General features: G+C 43.3%; 2 protein-coding genes across 5 annotated transcripts in view; one reads left to right on the forward strand and one right to left on the reverse strand.

Annotated features, from left to right (window-relative positions):
• The window catches only part of LOC137244380 (uncharacterized), a 469574-nt gene that overhangs the window by 199441 nt on the left and 245940 nt on the right, over positions 1–24193 (forward strand). The window contains exon 6 of one of the 4 annotated variants that reach the window (XR_010950944.1): positions 23113–23221. The exons of 2 other annotated variants lie outside the window; for them this stretch is intronic. The gene's annotated coding sequence lies outside the window, so the exon portion shown is untranslated. Of the gene's footprint in view, positions 1–21828; positions 21951–23112; positions 23222–24193 lie in introns of those variants that run through there. One more of the 4 variants, XM_067773314.1, reaches the window with a different exon arrangement.
• Positions 1–24193, reverse strand: part of zda (peptidyl-prolyl cis-trans isomerase zonda) — a 66211-nt gene that overhangs the window by 16966 nt on the left and 25052 nt on the right. The gene's annotated exons all lie outside the window — the stretch shown is intronic.

The raw sequence follows: 24193 nt of genomic DNA on the forward strand, positions 1-24193 counted from the left end.
CCTCGAGCACAGTCCTATGATGGGGTTTTTCCTGATTTAGTCCGTAATTAATCTGAGTATTTATGGCACTGAGCGCGGTGGTGGTGCGTGGCTAGGCGAAGAAATGAGGGAGCAAAGCTTTTGACACAGTCAACAACGGCACGCTACTCCAAGACATAGAAGGCTCACACCTTCCCCCTTGTCTAAAGATATGGACCGCTAATTATCTGAATGGTCGGCAGGCGTCGGTTCAATTTAGGAACGAAATTTCAAAACCTAGGAAAATTAACAGGGGGTACCACAATGTGGTGTCCTATCCCCGCTTCTGTTTAATTTTTACATAACAAAACTCCCTTCCCCACCAGAAGGAGTTACAATAATTTCCTATGCTGACGACTGTACGACTATGGCTACAGGACCTGACCCTTCAATTGATGAATTAGTTTCTAAAATAAACAGCTATCTCCCCGATCTTTCCAGTTTCTTCACCTCGCGCAACCTGGCATAATCACCGACAAAATCCACGGCCACCCTGTTTACGACGTGGAAGGAACAGATGTTGCAAATATTGGACGCACGCGTCGATGGTGTTACACTACCGACTGTAAGTCACCCAAAGATCTTAGGGGTAACGTTCGATAATACTCTAATCTTCAAGGCTCATGCCACAGAAATTATATCTAAAGTACAAAATCGCAACAAAATCCTCAAGTCACTTGCCGGCAACACCTGGGGAAAAGATAAAGAAACGTTGCTAACCACGTACAAAGCTATTGGCCGGCCACTCATGAGCTACGCGTCAGCAGTTTGGTCGCCTGGTCTTACAAATACACACTGGAAAAGGCTACAGACCTCTCAAAATGATGCAATCAGAACTGCTACCGGATGTCTCCTAATGACCCCCGAACACCACCTACACAGTGAGGCCAAAGAGCTCAATATTAAAGAGCACAACGAAATGCTGAACAAGCAGTTTTTGCTTAATTGTCACAAGCCAGGACACCCTAGCAAGCAACTGCTTGATCTAGCACCGCCTCCACGGGGATTGAGGGAACATCTCCACAAGCACTATGACGAGATCCGGCACCTGACAACACAGCTGTTTGATCGAGACAAGCATAAGCAGGCCCTACGCCAAATCCACACAGAATCGGTGAATGCCTTTGCCAGGACTCGCCCGGTGAACCCCGTTATTAATATGCAATATCCCACCCTTGTAGAAGAACCACATTACCAAGGGAGACACGAGTCACCCTGGCCAAATTCGTTCTGGATACTGTAACACGTTAAACTCATACTTGTCCAGAATAAACCCCACATGACGCCAACCATCTTTTCAATTGTAATGTGGAACCTACGCCTCTAACACCTATCTCCCTATGGTGAGCCCCTGTTGAAACAGCCAGTTTCCTGGGACTTCTGTTAGAGGACTTTGATGAGAATTTGTGAGTGGTCGTGCCTATTGAATGGGGCGAAGCACCGTTAATACAACAACAACTGAACACAGTCGTATGAAGCAAACACAAACAGGTCTTCAGTGAAATCTCAGTTCTAAAAGAAAAATACCCAAAACTCGCAGAAGAGCAACGCACTCGCCCCCAGGGCGACGCGCGTCACTCTAGCTCAACTCGGTCTAGGTACTGTAACAGTATAAACTCTTACCCAGGGCCGTAGAGAGAAAATCCGGGCCCGGGACTAAACAATTTACGGGCCCCCTATAAAAAATCCACTAATACCTTAGATTAAGTTGAATTAATGACGTCTCATTCATGAATCATTATTTATGGATTACATCAAAAAAAAAATGTTTGCCACATCAACTAAATGATTTTTTGACTAAGAGCTGACAATAAAATTAACACAGAATATTTACTATTTTATTGTAACGTAGAAATAAAATTCTCTTTTAAAAGCCACATATTGTTTCAAATAATCTTTTCTAGTTATTTGGTAACATTTTAATACATTTGTGATAAATTTAATCATGATTATAAATTTTAATTATTCAATATAGAAAGTTCGGATATCAAAGAGTGGCTTTACTTGCTTTTTTCGCTGCAAAATTTTTATAATAATATCAAAATTTAACTGTCTTGCCAAAATGGATTCAACACAAAGCGTGGCAACTTCTGAAACTCGCTCTTGAGATGAACACGATCTATGAAAGTTTTTGATTCTTGAAAGACGCTGAAGGAACGTTCTGCACTAGCTACAGTGACAGGTACAGTGCAAAAGATACGTAAAGCAACACAAATGTTGGGGAAAATCGTATACAGATTTTGAACATATGTAGATGGCATTTAGCAATTCCAATGGTGACAGACCTTTTCTGAAAATTTGCTTCGTAAATGTGTTTCAAGTGAATTATTTCGCATTCTAAGCTTTGAGAAATGTCCGACTTGTATTTTTCGACAAATTTTGCAGCGCTCGCCCGAACCGTAGTTTCATCCATGTCTTCAAAAAGGAAAACGTCTCGCTCAAATTTCTCATAGCTGCAAATCGTTCAGTAATGCCAGTGATTACCGAATCAGCGATCACCAGGAATGTATTGTTTTTAAAATCAGACTCTGAATCATCCGTAATCATCTCATTTAAATTACCTTCAGAACGTCTTTTGGGTTTTCTCTTTCGAATGGCCGGAAACTTTGGCGAGATGTTCAATTGAATAGCAACTGTTTTGCATTCGTTTAAAATTGTTTCCCATTGGTTCCTGATCAACTTCAAATCAGCTAATAAGGCATCTAGATGTCGGACCTCAATATCTATGGTGGCGTCTCTAGCTTGGAGGACCACGTTTCTTTCATTAATGTTAGTCAGTATTTTGAACCTAATTCAAGACAGCAAGATATACTTGAGAATGCCGGTAACATCTCTGTATGCTTGCGCAGTCAAATTTGGCTTTTGGCTGAAAGACTATGAAGAGAGCTCAGTATATTTTTTTTGAGGATATCCCTTGTGGCTGAGCTCAGGCCAAGGGGGTCACTGCTGGCGGACAGTGAACGGCCTATTAATTAGGTTAGCTGCGAATATCAAATAAGCAGCCCTCGACCAAGAGCGGCTGGTGAGGAGGGTTTGGCTTAAAAGGCCTAAAGCACCCTGAGAACCTCCAGTGGCAGGGCGAGTAGATGCCGCCCTGAATTAAGCATCCACAGCCTAGTGCGGGGTTGCTTCGAGGGAATACCTACCCAAGATAGGGAGGCAACTATACGACGTGGGATACACACTCAGGAAGGTAAAGAGGTAAATTATTTGTAAATTTAAGGTGATTGTCACATTAAGACTGAGCCCAGTAAGGTCTTAATTAAGGTATACTGGAATCAACGACTCGGATATGTTTGTTAAGGGCTGGCGAATGTGGCATTCGGAAATCTCAGTACACGGCTTGACACACCGTCGAAATGACTTTCCGGTTAATGTCCCATTCGTCTCCGTCCCGTTAAAACCTTGGCAGGCCTTGGGGTACGTTCAAAGTCTGTCATCATTAAGTTGGTGGTGCAGGTTCGGTTGAGATCCTCCCGATTAATACTGATCTGGCTCTGAACGCAGTCTTCATGAGGGACTGCGTCAACCTTCACGTGGCCTCCCTGCCTTCGCATAGACAACCACGGGATCTATATAGGTAACTGCACACTCGGACCAAGATAGCGGCCTCAAGTGGGGACCCAATTAAATAAATGATGAGCAACAACAATACTAAAATAAAAAACCAAACACAGGAGAATGAAATGGCGTTCAATCCATTTGTAGGAAGGAAGCTAGCTCGCTCTCCAGAAGGGCGTGGCCCATCGGCTGGGGGCCTTAACATTTCGTCGCAAGTGGTAAAGAAACCCAAAGGAGCGGAGGCCGAAAGCAAGCAAGGAGCGTTGTCGCCGGGTGCTACACCGAAGCTTTGCAAAAAGAACTCCGACAGCAAGGCTCAAACGGGCACACCATTATTAAGTGAGCTAATTAAGCAGGCGTCAGCTGCGTTAAATCAGCAAAACCCCCCTGGAGAAAAAAAGATGACCAAGCTAGGCAAGGCGATTGAGGACTTGATGCAGTTCTTCATAGGGCGTAATAATATACACGCGGAAATCAAGCGCTTGGCCTCCGTAATAAAAGTGCTGTACATCGAGTCGGCCCTAGAGGTAAAGAATTTAGAACATAAATTGCGTGCAAGCGAATGCGCCAAGGATAGAAGTCCATCACCCCCAGGAAAGCGACCGAGGAATAATTCGTACTCGACCAAGGAGAACAACGTGGTAAAACCCACTACTACTCTAAAAGATGTCTTACCAGCGCACGTGGGTGGTCACAAACGACGGCAAGAAACGCAAGAGAAGACGGAGCGGAAAGAGGAAACTGCAGCCCAAAAGACGGGAGAGTGGCAGTTAGCCAAAAAGAAGAGCACGAAAAAATCACTTAAGGCTAGGCCGGATGCAATCATCATTTCCAAGGGAGGGGGGGGGGGGGGGGGGGGGGATGCGACGTACGCCGACATATTGCGTAAAGTGAGAAGATGCGACGAATTAAAATCCCTGGGTGATGACGTCAAAACGATTAGAAGAACGGCGAAAGGAGAGCTGTTACTAGAGCTGAAAAAATCGCAAGATGGGAAAACAAGCGCGTACCAAGCAGAAATTGAAGCGGTACTAAAGGACTCGGCTAAAGTTATAAAAAAGTCCCAAATGGTCACGCTACAGTGCAGAGATCTCGATGAGATTACTACGCCCGAGGAGATTTGCAACGCCCTCCACCAGCAATGCAACATCAAACTTCCAGATGTGGCTGCCATAAAAAGCATACGCACAGGGTACAGTGGCACGAAGTCGGCACTTATAAGCCTTACAGCGAATGATGCCAAGGCGGTTCTTAATACGCAAAGAATCCGGGTAGGATGGGTTTCCTGCCGAATTAGAGAGCTCAAGCAAGAAAAACGCTGTTATAGGTGCTGGGGCTACGGGCAAATAGCTCAGAAATGTAAGGAGACTGTAGATAGGTCTAGCCTATGCAGGAAATGCGGCCAGGAAGGTCATAAGGCTGCAAGTTGCGAAAATGCACCGAAATGCGCGCTATGTGGGGGACAACATTCAGCAGGCAGTTTTAAATGCCCACAACGAGAGGGCAGCAAAATGACTGTCTCATGAGGGTATTGCAGCTCAATTTAAACCATTGCGAGGCAGCCCAAGAGCTATTATCCCAAACAGTCTATGAAGGAGGATATGACATAGTGGTACTCTCCGAACAATACAAAAATCGCCAGGAGCAGGGTTGGCTCTCAGATTCAGCAAGGAAAGCCTCAATTTGGGCACCAGGGAAATTTCTCCCACAGGAAATTATGACGCCAACGGTAGCAGGATTCACGTGGGCAAAAATCAACGGTATATACGTCTTCAGTTGCTATGCCCCTCCGAGCATGACCATCGCCGAGTTCGAAGACATGATATACGGGATCACCATTGAAGCACGAGGTAAACACCCGCTTTTAGTGTGTGGAGACTTCAATGCATGGTCATCTGTGTGGGGAAGTAGACGAACCAACGAAAGAGGGAGAGTTCTCCTCGAAAGTCTTACTTCTTTGAGGCTATAACTCCTAAATGAACCAGGGATATATACCTTCGATACAGGTACCAGACGATCCATTATAGATCTCACCTTCGCTAGCAGCGAAATAGCAAGACGAGCAAAATGGTCCATAAGCAACGTCTACACACACAGCGACCATAAAGCTATTAGCGTAGAGCTGCTCGAAACTCCACGAACGGTAGCAGCAAGACATCGACAAAGTAGGAAATGGAAACAGCACCTTTTCGACCCACAAATATTTGACATTATCTGGAAGGACGCCATAGTACGAGAATCGCATGCGGAAGACCAGTCGGTTCAAATCACTAAGTTGCTATGTATGGCATGTGATGCTGCCATGCCCAGAAGTCGCGGAAAAGCACAGCGCACTCCGGTATATTGGTGGAATGACGAAATTGCGGAAGAGCGTAGAAAATGCCACAAAGCACGAAGAATAGCGCAGAGGGCACGCTCATCACCACGATATGCAGAGCTACACAGCACCTATGTCGCACAAAGAAAGGCACTTAAAAATGCCATAAAAAAGAGCAAGAAGTTATGCTTTAGGGAACTGCTGGATAATGTCGACCTAGATCCTTGGGGATCAGCCTACAGAACTGTGATGGGCAAAGTTAAAGGACCGATATCACAGCAACCTACGTGCCCGATACTGATGAATATTATTGTTGAAACACTTTTCCCGGCGCAAGATCGCTGGACTTATCCAAGCGAGGATCTAGAAAGTATGGAAATCCCGCAAATTACAGAGCAAGAGGTGCTGGACGCTGCAAAAAGAGTTGCTGATAACAAATCCCGAGGACCCGACGAAGTACCAAACATAGCCCTTAAAGCCGCGATTACAACTAGGGCTACATTATTTACTGATCTTTTTAATGCCTGTATGCAAGAAGGCGTGTTCCCTCGCCCGTGGAAACGACAAAGACTTGTCCTATTGCTGAAACGTGGTAAACAGCCGGACCAACCATCCTCATATAGGCCACTTTGTATGCTGGATTCCCTAGGGAAGATTTTCGAGCGTATAATTAGTGAGCGCCTACAGCTGACTCTAGAAAGACCAGGTGGCTTATCGAATAGTCAATATGGATTTCGCAAATCAAGATCCACCGTAGATGCAATACAAACAGTCGTCAATATAGCTAGAGAAGCTATCTCTGGAGGCCAAAATAAAAGGAAGTTCTGTGCACTGATTATGTTGGATATCAAGAATGCTTTTAACACTGCGAACTGGATGCAGATAATGGCAGCGCTGCAAAGCTTCGGCACTCCAGCTTACTTACGCAGAATTATAGGTAGCTATCTTAAAGACAGAGTACTTCTTTTTGACACGGATCAAGGAGCTAAAGAGTACAAAATCACAGGAGGCGTCCCACAGGGATCTTTTCTCGGTCCAACGCTTTGGAATGTAATGTATGACGGGGTGCTAAAGATTGATCTACCAGAAAACACGCAAATTGTGGGATATGCTGATGATATTGCAGTGGTAGTAGTGGCCAAGAAACTGGACCTGCTTCAAGCATTATGTAATGACGCCGTAGCAAGAATAAAGGAATGGCTGACCAATACAGGACTGGAGTTGGCTAGCCAAAAGACGGAAGTGGTATTAGTAAGCTCCAAACGGTCGGCGAACGAGTTAGTCTTAACTGTCGGGGATCATCAAATCACCTCAAAGGATTCCTTAAAATACTTAGGAGTACACATTGACTCTAAGTTAACTTTCAAAGAGCACTTCAGAGCGGTGGGGGAGAAAATTACCAAAGTTAATGGATCACTTATGCGAATAATGCCTAACATTGGTGGTCCGAGCGAAGCTATACGTCAGCCATTGTCCACAGTAACCAGCTCAATAATACTATACGCAGCACCAGTGTGGTATGGATCTAAACAGACCCATCAAAAATATATATTAGTAGCGTACCGACTTGCTTCTTTAAGAATAGCAAGTGCTTATCGGACGGTGTCCGACGACGCGATCCTGGTTCTAACCCGGAAAATCCCAGTGGACTTACTGGCAAGCGAAATGACCGATCTGTATAACATTAATATCGAGCGACCATCTGAAGAAGACAAGAAAAGAGCAAGGACACAAACAATAGCTAAGTGGCAAGAACGGTGGGAGGCCTCGAGTAAAGGGCGTTGGACTTTCACACTAGTTTGGAACGTAGCTCAATGGAATGAGCGGAAGCACGGCGAACTGAACTACCATCTCACGCAGATAATGAGTGAACATGGCGGTTTCAAAGAGTATTTATGGAAGCGTAGGATAGAGGAAGATCCTCATTGCCCAATGTGTACCACAGAGTTAGAAAACGCAGAACACGTCATGTTCTACTGCCCCCGTTTCCACGAAGAAAGACTCACCTTGCATGGAGTCTTTGGGGAGGAACCTACCACGAGAAATTTAGTTTCACATATGTGCAGCAGGAAGGAATGCTGGACTGCAGTGAGCAAAATGGCATTTATAGTAATGACACGCCTGATGGATGCTGAGAGGGAGCGCAGAGAAATGCGCATGCGAAGCAGTGGCGATTAAATGGACACTCAGAGCAAATAGCGGGAATCTGGACGCAGGGACAACAGTAGGCTCTTAAAAAATGAGAAATATGGAACGCCACCCTGAAGTAATGCGAAAGTGGTGCCGGGGTGGGCGACGGTTCCAGAACGGGGCTGTTTTTTAGTCTACGGACACACGGTTGCTGCGACGGCAGCAATTATGGTGCATTAGGCATTTTTCAGCCTCCCCGCAAAAAAAAAAAAAAAAAAAAAAAAAAATCCCATCGTTATGGAGTGCTGCTGAAAATAGTAAAACATTTTTGTACAACTCCGAAATAAATTGAGACTGTGGGTTGCACAAGGCGAGTAATCAGCATTCGAGTTTTTGTCGAGAATGTGACGTAGTTCTCCTTTCATATTGCCGCCGTTATCGTACCCTTGTGCACGACAATCTTCAATCAAGTATGGCAAATTAGATCAGTGATTTTCTGACCAGTTTTTTTGGTCACAATTCACGAAAGCCAAAAACCGTTCTTGAATTGTAAAATTTGTTGCTTTGGAATTGAAATGGAGTTAACGCAAAATGAACGTAGTCAAAGTGGCATAGCATCAACGATAATAACAAAATACATGGCTTTCTTTCCTTGATCTAATATAGTTTCCCTCACGTGCTTTGCACAAATTTCTATAAACTTGTTCTGAATGTCTGGGGAAACATAGTGAACTTGTAAACGTTTGTGCTGCAGTTGTGAAATCTTAACTTTCTCCAAATGATCTCTGCGTATCGGATCATATTGGCTTATGAGATCTTAGATGCCCAAAAAATGTACATCGTTTCGTTCACCAAGATATATACTTTCGCCTTTGAAAGCTAGGCCTCTTTCACCCAAAAATAAAATAGTGTCCAAAATTCTATATAAAATTTTTTTCCACTTTTGAGTTTCAGTGATTAGCTATTCATTGATAAGTGTATCAATTGTAGCCTCCTTTTGAATTAGATTTTGTAAAGATCGCCATTGACTTTTAATGTGATCTTGAGTATTTTTTTGTGACGGCAGTTTATCGTATAGCTTCTTCCATTCCTGGAATTTCGAATATCCGCAGAAAAAATTTTAGTTCAATTTAAAGTATTGGTGCTTAATAGACGACATGGTAGGCAATAAAAAGCATTGCTACTGGCACCCCACACTAACCAGTCACGCTCCACTTTCTCTCCATTTGGCAAGATTCCGTTTAACAACGAGGTAGGAAATGCTTCGTCATGACAATCACGTAGAAAAATAACACGACACTTTTGATGACCTCGACGAATTATTTCGTTGACTTCTTCAGATCGCAAAAACTCATTATTCACGGAACCGATATCGAAGTCGTTTAAATAATCTGGATTTTGATACAGAGTTAGTGGTATTGTTGGAAGACTTTTTGAAGAAGAACCTTCATCAGTGTCACTACGAAAACTTAGCGATTTCGGATTCATGTAAACTTACATTTTTGTTTGATGCTTTTATTGTATCCTCACTGTTCGAAGGCCCAGGCAAGAAATCATTATAATATTCGTTGCTTTTGAAATTCGGCTTAAAATTTGCACATTGAACACTTTAAGACTCTCCTGAATTAAAAAAAAAATGTCTTAGTACCCCTAAATCGCGGGCCCCCTGAGAAACCCCGGGGCCGGGGGAATTCCCCCATTCCCCCCTCACGACGGGCCTGCTTTTACCTATCCAGAATCAATCCCGGCACACATAATGTATGTCCTGCTTGCAATGTGTCCCCACATGACACCAACCATCTGTTGTTGTTGTCGTTGTCGTTGTTGTTGTAGCAGTGCTTCGCCCCATCCAATAGGTGTGACCGATCACAAATTGTCATCAATAACGGGAGTCCAAGGAAGCTTGCTGTTTCAACAGGGCTGGACCATAATGAGAGGGGTGTTAGATGCGTTTGTTCCACATTACAATTGAAGAGATGGTTGGTGTCGCTTCCGAAGGCAGTCGGTTCTATGTAACGGAGCGACTCGGGGTTTTTCCCGACCAAGGACTGTCATTTCAGTGTAACCCCATTTAATTTGTTGTGTTCCCACAAATTGTCATCCTCCCAGCAGCTCCTCGCAGCGGGACTGCGCCATACTCTCCTAATCCAGGAAGGTATCGAACCCAATCCGGGTCCGTCTCCTGACCCCGGTCCTGAGAAATGGTTTTGCTGCGTTTGCCGGAAAATAATCTTTTTAGGACGGTCATACTCTTGTCAGTGTGTCACGTGCAAGGGATGGTTGCATCGGACAGGTTGCTCTGGGCTAGATCCCAAAACCAGACGGCCTCGTAACTTTTATAAATCTTTTGTGGCTCCTTGCTGTTCACGTCCAAGGGCGTCCCGTAGTCTACGCCTAAGCGCCCCCCCCCCCCCCCCCCCCACTACCATCCAGCAGCCCCGCTGCTCAGCAAGCCAGAACAACTATCCGCTGTTGCTCGCGCCTTACGGCGCCACCAGCTCACACGGCCGCTCCCACTCATAACTACAATCTCCGTAGTGGAGCGGCTAGCAATGCCGAGCATCAGCCCACGCCCCCGTCTTCTTCCCCCTCTTTTTCTGCAGCAATCGTGTATGTCAGGGAAACAGATTCTTAATCCCTACCACCTTTTGCACCGTTTGCCAGCACAGAATATATATGTTTGCAACATCCGCCCAATGCAGCTCCTGCCTCGGTGCCACTTTCCTAGATTTTCAGGTCTCCGCGACGGAAACCCACCGACAGGCTTCACTGCGCCGTGTTGCCAGACCGCAAACCCAAATACACCGGGTACCCCAATGCTTACCCACGGACGTCCAGTCCCAGGGAGACACCAGCATTTGCGTCTTAGCCTTTCACAACCCAGGCGTAGTCACCCGTCACTTACTCCTAGAGTGACGAAGTCGCCCCCGCTGCACTTCATAATTCTGCAGTTAAACTGTAATGGATTAACTGGTAAGATCACAGAGATAGTCGATTTCAAGAAGCGGCACAACATCCGCATTGCTGCGAGTCCAGAGACTAAACTCACAGCAAGAACTGCTCTGCAGACGTGTTCTGGGTATAATGTCCACAGAATAGATCGCGAGAGCGGAAATGGAGGCGGTCTCGCGTTTATCATACACCACTCAGTGCAATATCATATATTTGATCCCGACATCGGCCGCAGGGACAATGTCCTAGAACGTCACGGCTTATCTGTCCGGTCAGGCGATGTATACCTAGAAATCATCAACATCTACATCCCTCCTTCCACCTGCTGCCCCAGTGGATATAGCCCTAATATTAGCGCCTTACTCACTGGCGATAATCGCATTATCTTAGGCGATTTCAATGCCCATCACGACCTATGGCATTCAAACTTGCGGGCGGATAGCAGGGGTGAGATGTTGGCGGATCAAATAGAAGAAACGACGTTCTGGACAATAAACGGAGACGTCCCCACTCGTACGGTACGAAGCTGTCACAGTTCGCCAGATTTATCAATCGTGAGCGCAAGGCTCGTAAACTGCGTCAACTGGCAGCCGATGGTAACATTGACATCCGACCACCTGCCAATACTTATTTCGCTCGAGCGTAGCGCCGACTTCATCGTCACCGAAAAACGCACTTTCATAAATTTAAGAAAAAAGGAAAGTGGGATGAATACAAATCCTTTATAGACAGCCGCTTTGCTGTCCTCCCTATCCCGACTGATGCTCGCACAAGGGGAGCGCGCTTTCCGCAAGGTCATTGAATCCGCCTCGGCTCGCTTTATTCCCGCCGGAAGAATTCCCGAAATGCGGTCTCATTTTGCGGCGGAGGCCGCAAATTTAGCGAGAGAACCGCAATAAGGGATATAAACCGCAAATAAGGGATATAAACCAACGCATCAGATTGCTTGTGGATGAACACAAGCGGGCGAAATGGGAGGAGCATCTAGGAGCCAAAGAGGTCAAGCTAAACCATCTAAAGAAGTGGGCCCAGACGGCACAGCCATGCCGATGCTTAAAAGCCTAGGAAAAAGAGGGTTTCAAATATTTAGCACATGTTTTCAGCCTGTCTCTGTCCACCTTTGTCATCCCCGAAGAATGGAAAATGGCCAAGGAGGTCCCGCTACTAAAGCCTAGGAAACCAGCTAACATAGGAGAGTCATATCGCCCGGTATCTCTCCTATCGCCAGTGGCCAAGACGCTTGAAGCCATTTTGCTCCCCTACTTCAAAGCAAATTTGCAGCTAGCCTGTCATCAAAAACTTCATAGCACCACCACCGCGCTAAATGCCATTGGCACCCAGATAAATTGCGGTTTAAATCAAAACCCCCTCCATAGAACAGTACTCGGTGCGCTAGACCTATCAAAAGCTTTTGATACGGTCAACCAAGGCACGTTACTGCAAGACCTGGAAGGGTCTACCCCAAGTCTTAAAAGGTGGACCGCAAATTATCTGGGTGGTCGGCAGGCATCGGTGCAATTTAGAAACGAAACCAGGAAGAATTAAACAAGGGGTGCCACAGGGGGGTGTCTTATCGCCACTTTTGTTTAACTTCTACATATAAAAGCTACCTTCGCCACCAGAAGGAATTAATATCGTTTCCTACGCCGATGACTGCACAATAATGGCCACAGGCCCAGGCCCACAGATCGATGAGCTTTGCAACAGAATAAACGGCTACCTGCCTGAACTCTCCCGTTTTTTCGCCTCGTGAAACCTGCTATTATCACCGACTAAATCCTCCGCGACCTTATTTACAACATGGACGTCCCAAATGTCGAACTCTTTGAACATCCACGTCGATGGCACTACGCTGCCGACTGTCCTACATACCAAAATCTTGGGTGTGACGTTTGATCGGGATCTACATTGGTGAGCATGCAGCCGCAATTGTACAAAAAAAGCCAGAGCCGTAATAAAATCCTCAAACCTCTTCCTGACAGTACTTGGGGAAAAGACAAAGAAACGCTCTTACAAAGCAATTGGCCAGCCGATTGCATGCTACGCGTGCCCTATACGGCCGCCAAGCCTAAAAACTACTCACTGGAAGAAGCTGCAGGCCTGCCAAATTACTGCTCTCAGAACCACCACGGGCTGTCTTCTTATGTCCCCAGAACACCATCTACATAATGAGGCGAAAATACTCCCCATCATGGAGAGAAGTTAGATGCTCCAAACAGTTCCTGTTGAATACCCAGAAACCTGGGCATCCCAACAGACATCTGATTGATGAGCCAACACCGCCCAGGGGCTTAAGGAGTCTTCTCCGTAAACATTATGAGGAAATACGGCACCTGAGAACACAGCCGTATGAAGCCAAAAAACACAAGCAGGTCCTCAGTGAACTCCACAAACAGGCGTCGGACCTTTATGCCAGGAATTGCCCGGTGAATCCAGTACTTAAAGAACAATACCCAAAACTCGCGGAAGAGGAGCGCACACTCTCCAGGGAAACGCGAGTCACTCTAGCTCAACTTCGATATGGATACTGAACAGCTTATCTATCCAGAATCAACCCCGACATACAAAATGTATGCCCTGCTTGCAATGTGTCCCCACATGACACCAACCATCTCTTTAATTATAATGTGGAACCAACGCCTCTAACACCTCTCTCATTATGGTCCACCCCCGTTTGAAACAGCATATTTCCTTGGACTCCCGTTAGAGGATATTGATGACAATTTATGATCGGTAGCACCTATTGGATGGGGCGAAGCACTGCTACAACAACAACAACAACAACAGGGAACGAACCAGGATAATGAGTAGTAAGATGAAACACAGGTACGACAAGAACCTCACCGGCGGAAAGGTGTTCATTCAAAATTTCAATGTACTTGGGAAGGCCCGTACAAAGTTGTGAAGCAGATCAGTGATGTCCTCTACCGCATACAAACAATTGGGAAACAACGAAATAGATTGGTGGCTCATTTGGAGAGGCTAAAAGAGGTAAGATCGAGAGATTTGTCTGATCGGGACGATCCGACTTAGGTGGAGGGCAGTGTGGCGAATCTTAGCATCACTAAGCTGTTAGTATATAATCACGAAACAACAAAAACATAAAGCCGCCACTCTTATGTACATGTACACATTAAAGCTAGCAACACTTATGTAGAAGGCGACGAAGAGCTATCTCACACACACAGATGTAATTATCAGCCGAAGTTCTTACTCACCCATATAACTAATTACAAAGTAGGAGATACAAGAGTTCTAGAAGGCGAGGCGTCTACACCTTTGGAGAAATATGCGGGCGAAGCAACAGAGAGTATAAAAGCAGCGCAAGCTGAGTAATAAGTAATCAGTTTGGTTTAAACACGCTTTTAGTTGCGAAGTGAGGTATAATTGTACTAATCTCAAAGTAGGCTAATAAAGAGCATTTTGCAATACAGAATATTGTAGTTATTTATTCGACACTTCTGCGATTCGAACATTAGCAGAAGGTGTCAAATAAGCGGAATTTCCCTAAATTCGTTACAAAAGCATTAATATAAAAGTGGTTTCCGCAAATATATTGCCTTTATTGGGATGAGATCCCTTTAAAAATTTGTTTCCACGCTCATTCCCTATGACAAGGTTAATCAGTTTACCAAGTTTTGTAATGATGGATGGGGTGCGATAAAGCCATGCGAGATAACGCCATTTGGCCTTATCACTCAATTCAAAGAGAGATAAAGCCATATTCGCGCCAAAATTTCTGTATGGCTTTATTTCCAATTTCAAAGAGCGATAAGGCCATATGGCGTTATCTTGTATGGCTTTATCTCTCATTTGATTTTCCCTTTTACGGAATATTTTCGGTGCATTCGTGAACGAGCTGATATTACCTTATAACTCTTTTGTTTATTGTTATGTTAGCCAATCTAACACCGGCTGCGCCATGTACAGTAATTCTGCGTAGAACGTAGAAAGGTGTTTCAACTTCTCAAAATGAGTAGTAAAAATATATATTTTCCTTTTTCTTTCTTAACTGAAAGGTGGTAAGGTAATATTTATGTTTGTTTTTTTTTTTTGTTTATGTGGCACAGCATTGTAATGTCATCAATAAAATATATATATATATATAAATGTGCATGTTGCTACAAAAGCGGGATTGATTTAATAAAAACATTTATAATAAGTAAAAACAATGCAAAAATGAAATGTGAAATATACAAAAATGCAATTTAAGTTTATCGTTGCCAATTTATATAGATATGTATGTATGTGGATTAAGGTTTTGAAAGATATGTAAATTGTAATTTAAAGTGCTATAGAAATTTGCTAAATTTGCAAACTTTAACAACAAATAACTTTAAAATTATATGTTTGCGCACTTTAAAATATATATATTTGTGCTCGGGAGAACTCCCTCTTTCATTTGATACCAAGTTTTACCCCGAACTCGGGGGGTGCTATTCTAAAATTTTCCCGAAATGAATAACAATTAAATGCACATTCACAATGATCTCAAAAGCCTAAGGGAAAAAAGACAGGTACCTCCACCTCCACGCCGATATCACCACGAAGTTGTTAGAAGAGGACGAACAGCCAAATGGTGCTACGAGTCGCACAGAGGTACACCCGGCACAACAGTTACGAGAGGCTGAAGGGGGCCTCGAATACTCTAAACCAAAAGGGCAAGGGGAGGACGACGACGTCACGACGAAGGTGCTGGAGGGCGACAAACAGCCCAATGGTGCTGCGAGTCCTACAGATAAACCTCCAACACAGTAAAGTGGCATCGAGCGAACTCCTCATAACCTTTGAGGAGGGTTCGTTTGACGTGGTGCTGATCCAAGAGCCGTGGCTCTCATCGGGAGGAAAGGTTTCTGGACTTAGCGCGCGCGGATTTGCCATTTACTACGCGCAAACGGAATGACGGGTGCGAGCTGTAATAATGGTAAGGAAACAGCTGCATTCATATATGCTGCCTAATTACACTATTGAGGACCTCGTAGTGGTGGCCGTTGAGCAAAGGAATAAGCAGGCTTTTATCCTGGCATCCTGCTATATGGCCCATGTTGCGGAGGTTCCACCGATGGAGTGCAAGAAGCTAGTACAAGACGAAGGGCGCAAGGGGCGGTTGGCCATAGGCGCGGATGCAAATGCGCACCACAATGCGTGGGGAGGTGCAGATACGAATGGGAGGAGCGAATCTCTATTTTGTTACATCCTGCAAACCAATTTACAGATAGCCAACAGGGGAAATGTCCCTACATGCATTGGTCCAACATACAGCAATGTTTTGGATATTACATTGAACTCCGAACGTGATATATCAAGGTATGATTGGATGGTTCTTGATAGACCACCCTTCTCCGACCATGCGTATATCAGCTTCAGCATCCCCCTAATGAGGGTAGAGAAGGGAGGAACCTTTAGAAACCGTAGGTCAACGAACTGGACTAAATTCCAGAAACAGGTAGAAACAAAACTGGGACAAACCAAAGAGGTTGCCAATGTGGAGGAACTGGAGGAGTCTAATGAATTCCTAACAAGGACGCTTATGACTGCGTATAACAAAGCTTGCCTCTAAGAAGATTCAGAGGAAAAGCAAAGCCACAATGGTGGAACAAAGGCGGAGTCTTCTAAGAAGCCAGGTAAAAGAAATGTTTAAATTAGCAAAGACCGCGGAAAGCGAAGCGTGAAATTTCCAGGGCGAAGAGAAACTCATGGAAAACTTTCTGTACGGACATAGAGTGCTCCAGCGAAACAGCACGGTTGAGAAAAGTCCTAACAAGGGGAAACACAGTCCAAGGACTAATAAAGAAAGAGAACGGGGAATGGTCACGTAATAATGAGGAATCCCTTGAGGTGCTTCTCGATTAACGTTTCCCATCGGGGGATGGTTCAGAAGAGCCAGCAGACAGCACTCACACTTCGATCACGGTGCGGGTAGTGCCGGGCTTGGTGACCGATACCAAGAACAACAACAACCGATACCAAGATAGAATGGGCAGTGAAGACTTTTTCTAAGTTTAAATCGCCGGGCCCGGATGGTATATTCCCGGCCATGCTACAAGTTTCAAGTAGAGTGGTCGTGGAATGGCTTAAAATAATATTCGATGGATGCATAAGACTGAATCATGTACCGCACTCTTGGAGAACTGCTCGTGTAGCTTTCTTACCAAAGGCGGGAAAGATCGGTCACGTGTCCCCCAGCGGGTTAGGGGGTCAGAATATACCCGCGGTAGGTATGCCTGTCGTAAGAGGCGACTAAAATACCAGATTTAAGGGGCTGTGTAGCGCAATATATAGCTTCTCCATACCCAATTGTCAACCTCACCTATCCGCGGCGAATCCTGTTTCACTAACAGGCGAGGCTCTGGCGACACCAAGCTCCTCATGGAACTTGGGAGTGGGGAGGGAGGGATGGCCTGAAGGTTTAATGTGGCCACATAAATCGTTCCCGAGATGGTCGGGCTATCACATTAATGGTGCTGTGTTACCGGAGCGTACCGGATCTGTATCCGGCAAAGGACCATCACATCGATAACACTCCCCAAAGCCTTCGGGGAGCAACCTTATCGCTACAACAACAACAACAACATCGGTCACGTGTATCCCAAAAACTATAGACCCAATCGCTAAACATCATTTCTGCTCAAAACCTTTGAGACGCTGATAGATGTGTACATAAAGTCCAACGTGGATGAAAAGCTGCTCTCCAAAACACAACATGCGTACAACAAAGGCAAGTCGGTAGACACCGCATTGCATAGGGTGGTAATAAGCATTGAGAAGGCCCTGGAATATAAGGAATATGCTCTAGGAGTCTTCTTAGACATTGCTGGGGCTTTCAATAATGGTTCTAAATGGGCGATTATGGATGGTCTTAACTACATTAAAGTACATCCAGCCTTAACGAGATGGATCGGCTGCATTTTAAATTGCAGGAAGATTACATCACAATGGGGATTGTACGAGGCCACGAAATCAGTGGACAGGGGCACGCCGCAGGGAGGGGTGCATCACCTCTGCTGTGGACGCTGGTCATCAACCAACTGCTCAGGCGATTCGATGAGGCACCCGTAAAACTTACGGCTAACCAGATGGCGTTGCAATTGTCATAATTGGAAAGTGCCTTCCAACGATCAGCTCTTTGATGGATCGGGCGCTTCGGGATATTCGTACCTGGGGATCAAATGTCGGGTTGAAAGTCAACACGGAGAAGACGGATATGGTCTTCTTTACAAAGAGGTACAAGGTCCCAAATTGGATCAGGCCTAAGTTAGGAGGGGTGACCCCATAGGAGAAACCTTCCACAAAATATCTAGGAATCATCCTAGACAGTAAGCTGTCATGGAAGCTCAACGTGGAGGAGAATGTGAAGAAGGCTTCAACGGCACTTTATGCATGTAAAAGAATGCTGGGGTGTACGTGGAGCTTATCGCCCTCTCTTTCTCATTGGGTTTTTACAGCGATTGTAAGCCCTTTTCTATACTATGGAGTTCTTGTTTGGTGGAAAGCGACACAAAAAACAACCTACCTCAAAAAATTAGAGGGGGTATGCAGACTCTCAATGCTTAGCATTACGGCAGCCCTGAAAACAACCCCGACGGCTGCACTGTATGCCATTCTGCACATTCCACCTGTAGATCTGGTAGCAAAATATAGCGTTAACAACTGCAACCAGGCTCGCTGCGTCGGGGCAGCTTGAGCGCCGACCATATCGTCATAGTAGTATAGCGTCATCAATCACAAGACGAACATACTAGCTGATTCCCTATCTGCGCTTCAAGGGCGATCTCAAGGCCACAATAAAGGTGGACGGTTGGCGCAAGGGTGGTCAAATGGCGGACGAGGCGATACATGTGTACACAGATGGTTCCAAAGTAGTGGAAAGAGTACAGTCTGCGGTATACTGTGCTGATCCGGAAATAAATAGATCGGCGTGGGTTCAAGTGCGGGGCTGTAAAGTGTCGAAGATAATGTGTAGGTCTTACAACCTTAGACTAACAAAGTTGCTTCTATCATTAAAAAGAGAGGACTGTAGACTCATGAGTATTATGACTGGACACTGCCTTCTGGCGTCACATGCCGTTAAATTAGGCTTGGTCAGTGATAGCAGATGTAGGAAGTGCGGGCTGGAGGAAGAAACGATCGAGCACGTTGTGCTCGTGCCCTGCGCTTGCCAGGCTAAGACTCCACCTATTCCCCCAGCGGGTTAGGAGATCAGAATATACCCACGGTAGGTATGCCTGTCGTAAGAGGCGACTAAAATACAGGATTCAAGGGGCTGTGTAGCGCAACCCTTCAGTTTGCTAGCGCAATATATAGCTTCTCCAAACCCTATTTTCCACCTCACCTATCCGCGGCGAATCCTGTTTCACTAACAGACGATGCTCTAGCGACCCCATGCTCCTCATGGAACTTGGGGGTGGGGAGGGAGGGAATGGCCTGAAGGTTTAATGTGGCCACATAAATCTTTCCCGAGATGGTCGGGATAGCACCTTAATGGTGCTGTGGTACCGGAGCGTACCGGATCTGTATCCGGCAAAGGACCATCACATCGATAACACCCCCCAAAGCCTTCGGGGAGCAACCTTATCGCTACAACAACAACAACAACAACTCCAGCTATTAGGAGTGATACAGCTGTTAGATCTAGAAGCAGCAAGTGGCCTAAGTCCTAGGAAGCTTCTAGTATTTGCCAAGAGGACGGAGTCATTCTGATTTTGGACACGAATCTGTGTGGTCTCGAGCGCGCATTAGTTTTGTGATTAAACATTTTAGTGTTCTGTGCAAACTTATTGTGCTAATCTAACGGCAATTTTGATATTAAATATAAACGCATTAATTAATGCAATTTCTAGAAATAACAAAAGCTGCAATCAGGTGAGTGATTTTGGCGTCCCTTAAAGAACTTTTGTGAATTTTTTGTTCTTAATAAAACGGCATTAAGTGCCTTAAGCACTGCCGACAAATCATTTCTAAAGTGTTGTGGAAAAAAAGGCTGCATATTGCCTTAAAAAAAGAGGAATAAAGTGCGTTTAGCACTGCCGAAAAGTACAAGACTGAAAATGGCGTCACCGGCACAAAAGTCGGTGGCGTCACTTTCTAGTGAAGATAAAGACAAAGCCACTACGCCAAAAAAGCCTAAAATTTTGGAGAACACCAATGTGACATGTTTTTATGAATTATCACCAAATGATTTAGTGGAAATGAAAAAAATGGAAAATGACCAATTCGCAACCTATGTAACTGTACAAATAAGCGACATGGAGACATCAAATGATACAGCAAACATAACGGTGAATTCCAATTTGGCGGGGAAAGTTCAGTCAAAAGAAGGGGAAAGAAAAGAAGCGGTAAAACCAACAATAACATACCCGCCAAATTTTCGCGGAGAAATTTTTGTACTTGCGGACACCACAGAGTGTCACGACATGAAAAATGAAGAAGTAACGAGTGGCTTAACTTTATACAGCCAAATAAAGAATTTGCGTATTAAAGATCTTGACTTAATATACTCAATAGGAAAATCCCTTTATAAAGTATTCTTCAAAACCACATATGCAGCAAATAGCTTCATAATCGATGATATAGTGAGAAAACGTGGACTAAAACCTTTCATTCCTAGGACTGCACTGGAATATATGGAGTAGTACGTGGGGTTCCACAAAGCTACACAGAATATGGTATACTCAAAAATTCAATCTCTTCGGTACTTATAGCATCAGTACAGCGCTTCACGCGCAAAGACTCCAATAGCGATTCCTACATACCAACATCCACCTTAAAGATAGGTTTTATGGGAAATGAAATTTGCAAAGAAATCATTTTCGAATATACACGCCTAACAGTCGAGTTTTACGTACCTACGTTGAGACAATGTAGCAAATGTGGCAGATTAGCACACACCAAATTTGGATGCAAATCCAAAGAAAGATGCCTTCAATGCGGAAAAAGTGAGTGTAAGAATGGCGAATGTAACAATAACACCTGCATTCTCTGTGGCAGGGAGGGATATACAGCCAAAAATAAAAATAATTGCCCACATTGACAAAAGGAGCTGGAGGTGAACCGCATCAAAACGGTTAAAAAATTGTCCAGAAAGGAAGTTTTAGATAAATACTCCCCAAGAAATACAAATCGTTGTGATATATTAAGTGAAGATGAAGAAGAGTTTCCTGTTTTAGTGCAGGATAATGACATTTTAGACACAAATAAATATATAAATAGGCATTTAACTCAAAAATCATATAGCTCTATAGTAAAGAAGACTAGTCCGGCTAAACCCAAAAGGGAAAATTACAAAACGGTAAATCCGAAACCACAAATCATTCCTGTTTTTAACTCTTTTCATTACCAAAAAAACTTGGTTACACAATATGAAAAACTAATGAGTGAAATTATCAATATCACTCAAAAACTCTCACAACAACAAGGTAGCTCTGGCACCTTACAAGAAATTCAAAAAATCAAAAACACTTTTGAGGCTCTAGTAATGAGTCGGGAAATTCTAACATACAATCTCTAAACTCCTCTTATTCTAATCATGAAGATTATGCAATATAATTGTCAAAGCCTTAAGGCAAATAGAGATACAATAGATTATTATATAAACACGTATAAAATAGAAATTGCAGCTTTTAGCGAAATTTTCTTTTCAACAAAATCAACACATAGAAAACTTTTAAATTTTAATATTATTAAAAAACATAGAAACGATGGGTATGGTGGCGTTTCCATTACCCTTAGGAAATATATCAAATTCAAAAAAATAACTTACAATACCGACTATGATATTTTAATAATAACATCAAATCTTCAACCTAATATCACAATAGTTTCAATTTACCTTCCTCCTAACATCACTTTAGGAAATTTTAAATCAGAAATTCACAGACTTTTGGAATTTCTAGAACCTTTTTCAAACACCTTCATTCTTGGAGATTTCAACACAAGAGCTACCTTGTTTGGTGATAGCATTGACAACTATAAGGGTGAACATTTGGTTAGTATGATTCAAGAATCCAATTTTCATCATTTAAATAATGGCAATCATACCTTCTTAATAGATCCACGCACCATGAACACATCAGTGCTAGATCTTTGTTTTACAAACTGCTCCTGGAAAGTTGACACAACACGTATAGGAGGCAGTCACCATCTACCTATCTTAATTGAAACTGACTATTGTGCAATCAAAAAATGGGTATTTCTAGCTAGAAATAAACTTTTACAATCCCTAGAAGTTCTTGAAAATTATACTACAATCACGGACTTAGAAAACAAAATCCAAGATGAAATTAGAAAAGCAACTTACACGATTGATAACACCAGAAAACCAAAACCTTGGTGGAACGAAAGTCTTGACAAGAGCTACCGCTTCCTTAGAATAGCAAATCAGAAAGTAAAAGCTTTACCGAGTCCGGAAAATAAGGATAATATGATAGCTGAGGGAAAGAAATGGAAAAAGGCAGTTAAAAAGGCCAAAAAACAAAATTTCAAGAAAAAAATAGAAGAAATATATACCAATATGGGAAGGAAATCTTGGCGCTTTGTCAAGTCATTAAGGGGAGATTTTAATCAAATAGATGTAGGCATGTGGAATGAAGCCAACAACCAAAATGTTTTAAATATGATTAATCAACAAGTACCATTTCAGGTTCAAAGACTACCTCTTAACAATAAAGTAGAACCAAATACCAATCTCACGTTTTCATTTGAGGAAATAAAAGAAACCCTTTTTAAAAAGAACATAAACTCAGCAGCCGGTGCTGACAAAATATCGTACAGGATGTTAAGATCACTTCCTGATATAACCTTAAACAACATCAAAACATGTTTGAATGACATTTTTATTTCTAATACCATTCCAGAACACTGGAGACAAATTAAAGTAGTACCTATACCCAAAAAAGGTAAAGATCTCAACAATTTTGAAAATTTCAGGACAATAGCCTTAATAACAGTTTTTCTTAAAATAATCAATTCCTGTCTTAAAGATAGAATTAACTTATACATTGAAAACAACAAAATACTCCCACCCACAACCTTTGCCTATAGGAAAAACAGTTCCACATCAACCTGTTTAAATCACATAATACATCAAATCACTCTACTCAAAAGTGAGAATAAACATGTAATTTTTTGCACAACAGACATTTCAAATGCATATAACTGTGTCACACGATCTGGCAACTACTCATACGTCATAATACAACGCTGCATTCAACACGAGAAAATGTTTGAAATCGCACCCTGACAAAGTAGTACGCGTCGTGAATATGAAAATTAAAAAAGCTTATTTAAAATTAATTGAATAAATCTACCGTGTTATTAAAACTAAATCGTTTATCATTTATTTATTTATAATGGTTTAGTTTCCGTCGTTAATTGTCAAACCGTAAGTAAGTGACAATTTCAGAAGGGGTTAGTGAATTTACGCTTGAGACTCCGCTGAAAAGTGCCGTTATAAGTGGTAGCAGCCGCTATAGTTGCCACAAACACATACGCAAAACGTTCTTGTTGGATAACCGAACATAAAATGCTAAACGAGCATATATGTAAATTCCAATAAGAAGTCCGAACAATCGAGAAACAACCAAACGTGTATATAATCGAACTCAGCGTTGTGTAGTGTCTGTAATCGTCGTGCGCATATAACGCCGTATAGTACATACATATAACGAAATAAATACATATGTATTTGAATTCCGATCATTTGAAACGCAAATCCAAAGTATATGTGTGAAACGAAAATCGAAGATAAAACATTATATTTGTCAACTTTACGAAAGAAGTGATCAAAACAAAAACGATAATGCCCTTAACAAATATGAAAGTGTGCGAATTGAAAAAGAAGTGCCGTGAGGCAGGCTTATAAACTACCGGTAATAAGAAACAATTAATTGAACGTTTAACTGAAAATAGTTTCTCTGATAGTGATAATGGCACTGTAGTGTTAAAACGTATCGCATCGCTAGAAAAAACAATTACAGAATTTGTATCGGAAAATAGAAACACGCGACTCGCGCAAAATTTTAAGCCGCCAATGTCATCGTCACCAATAAGTGTGGTGGAAACAACAACGTAAAATAATCATACAGCGACTTGTACATATACGTGCGCACATACGCAAATACCATCGACCATGTTCAATAGCCAACATTCTTTGTGGACTACCGCGCAAAATCAAAGTAGTTTTTGTGATTTAGATTTTTCGCGATCGAGACATGTAAC

Source organism: Eurosta solidaginis, chromosome 3, assembly GCF_040869045.1.
Source record: "Eurosta solidaginis isolate ZX-2024a chromosome 3, ASM4086904v1, whole genome shotgun sequence".
Taxonomy (NCBI): domain Eukaryota; kingdom Metazoa; phylum Arthropoda; class Insecta; order Diptera; family Tephritidae; genus Eurosta; species Eurosta solidaginis.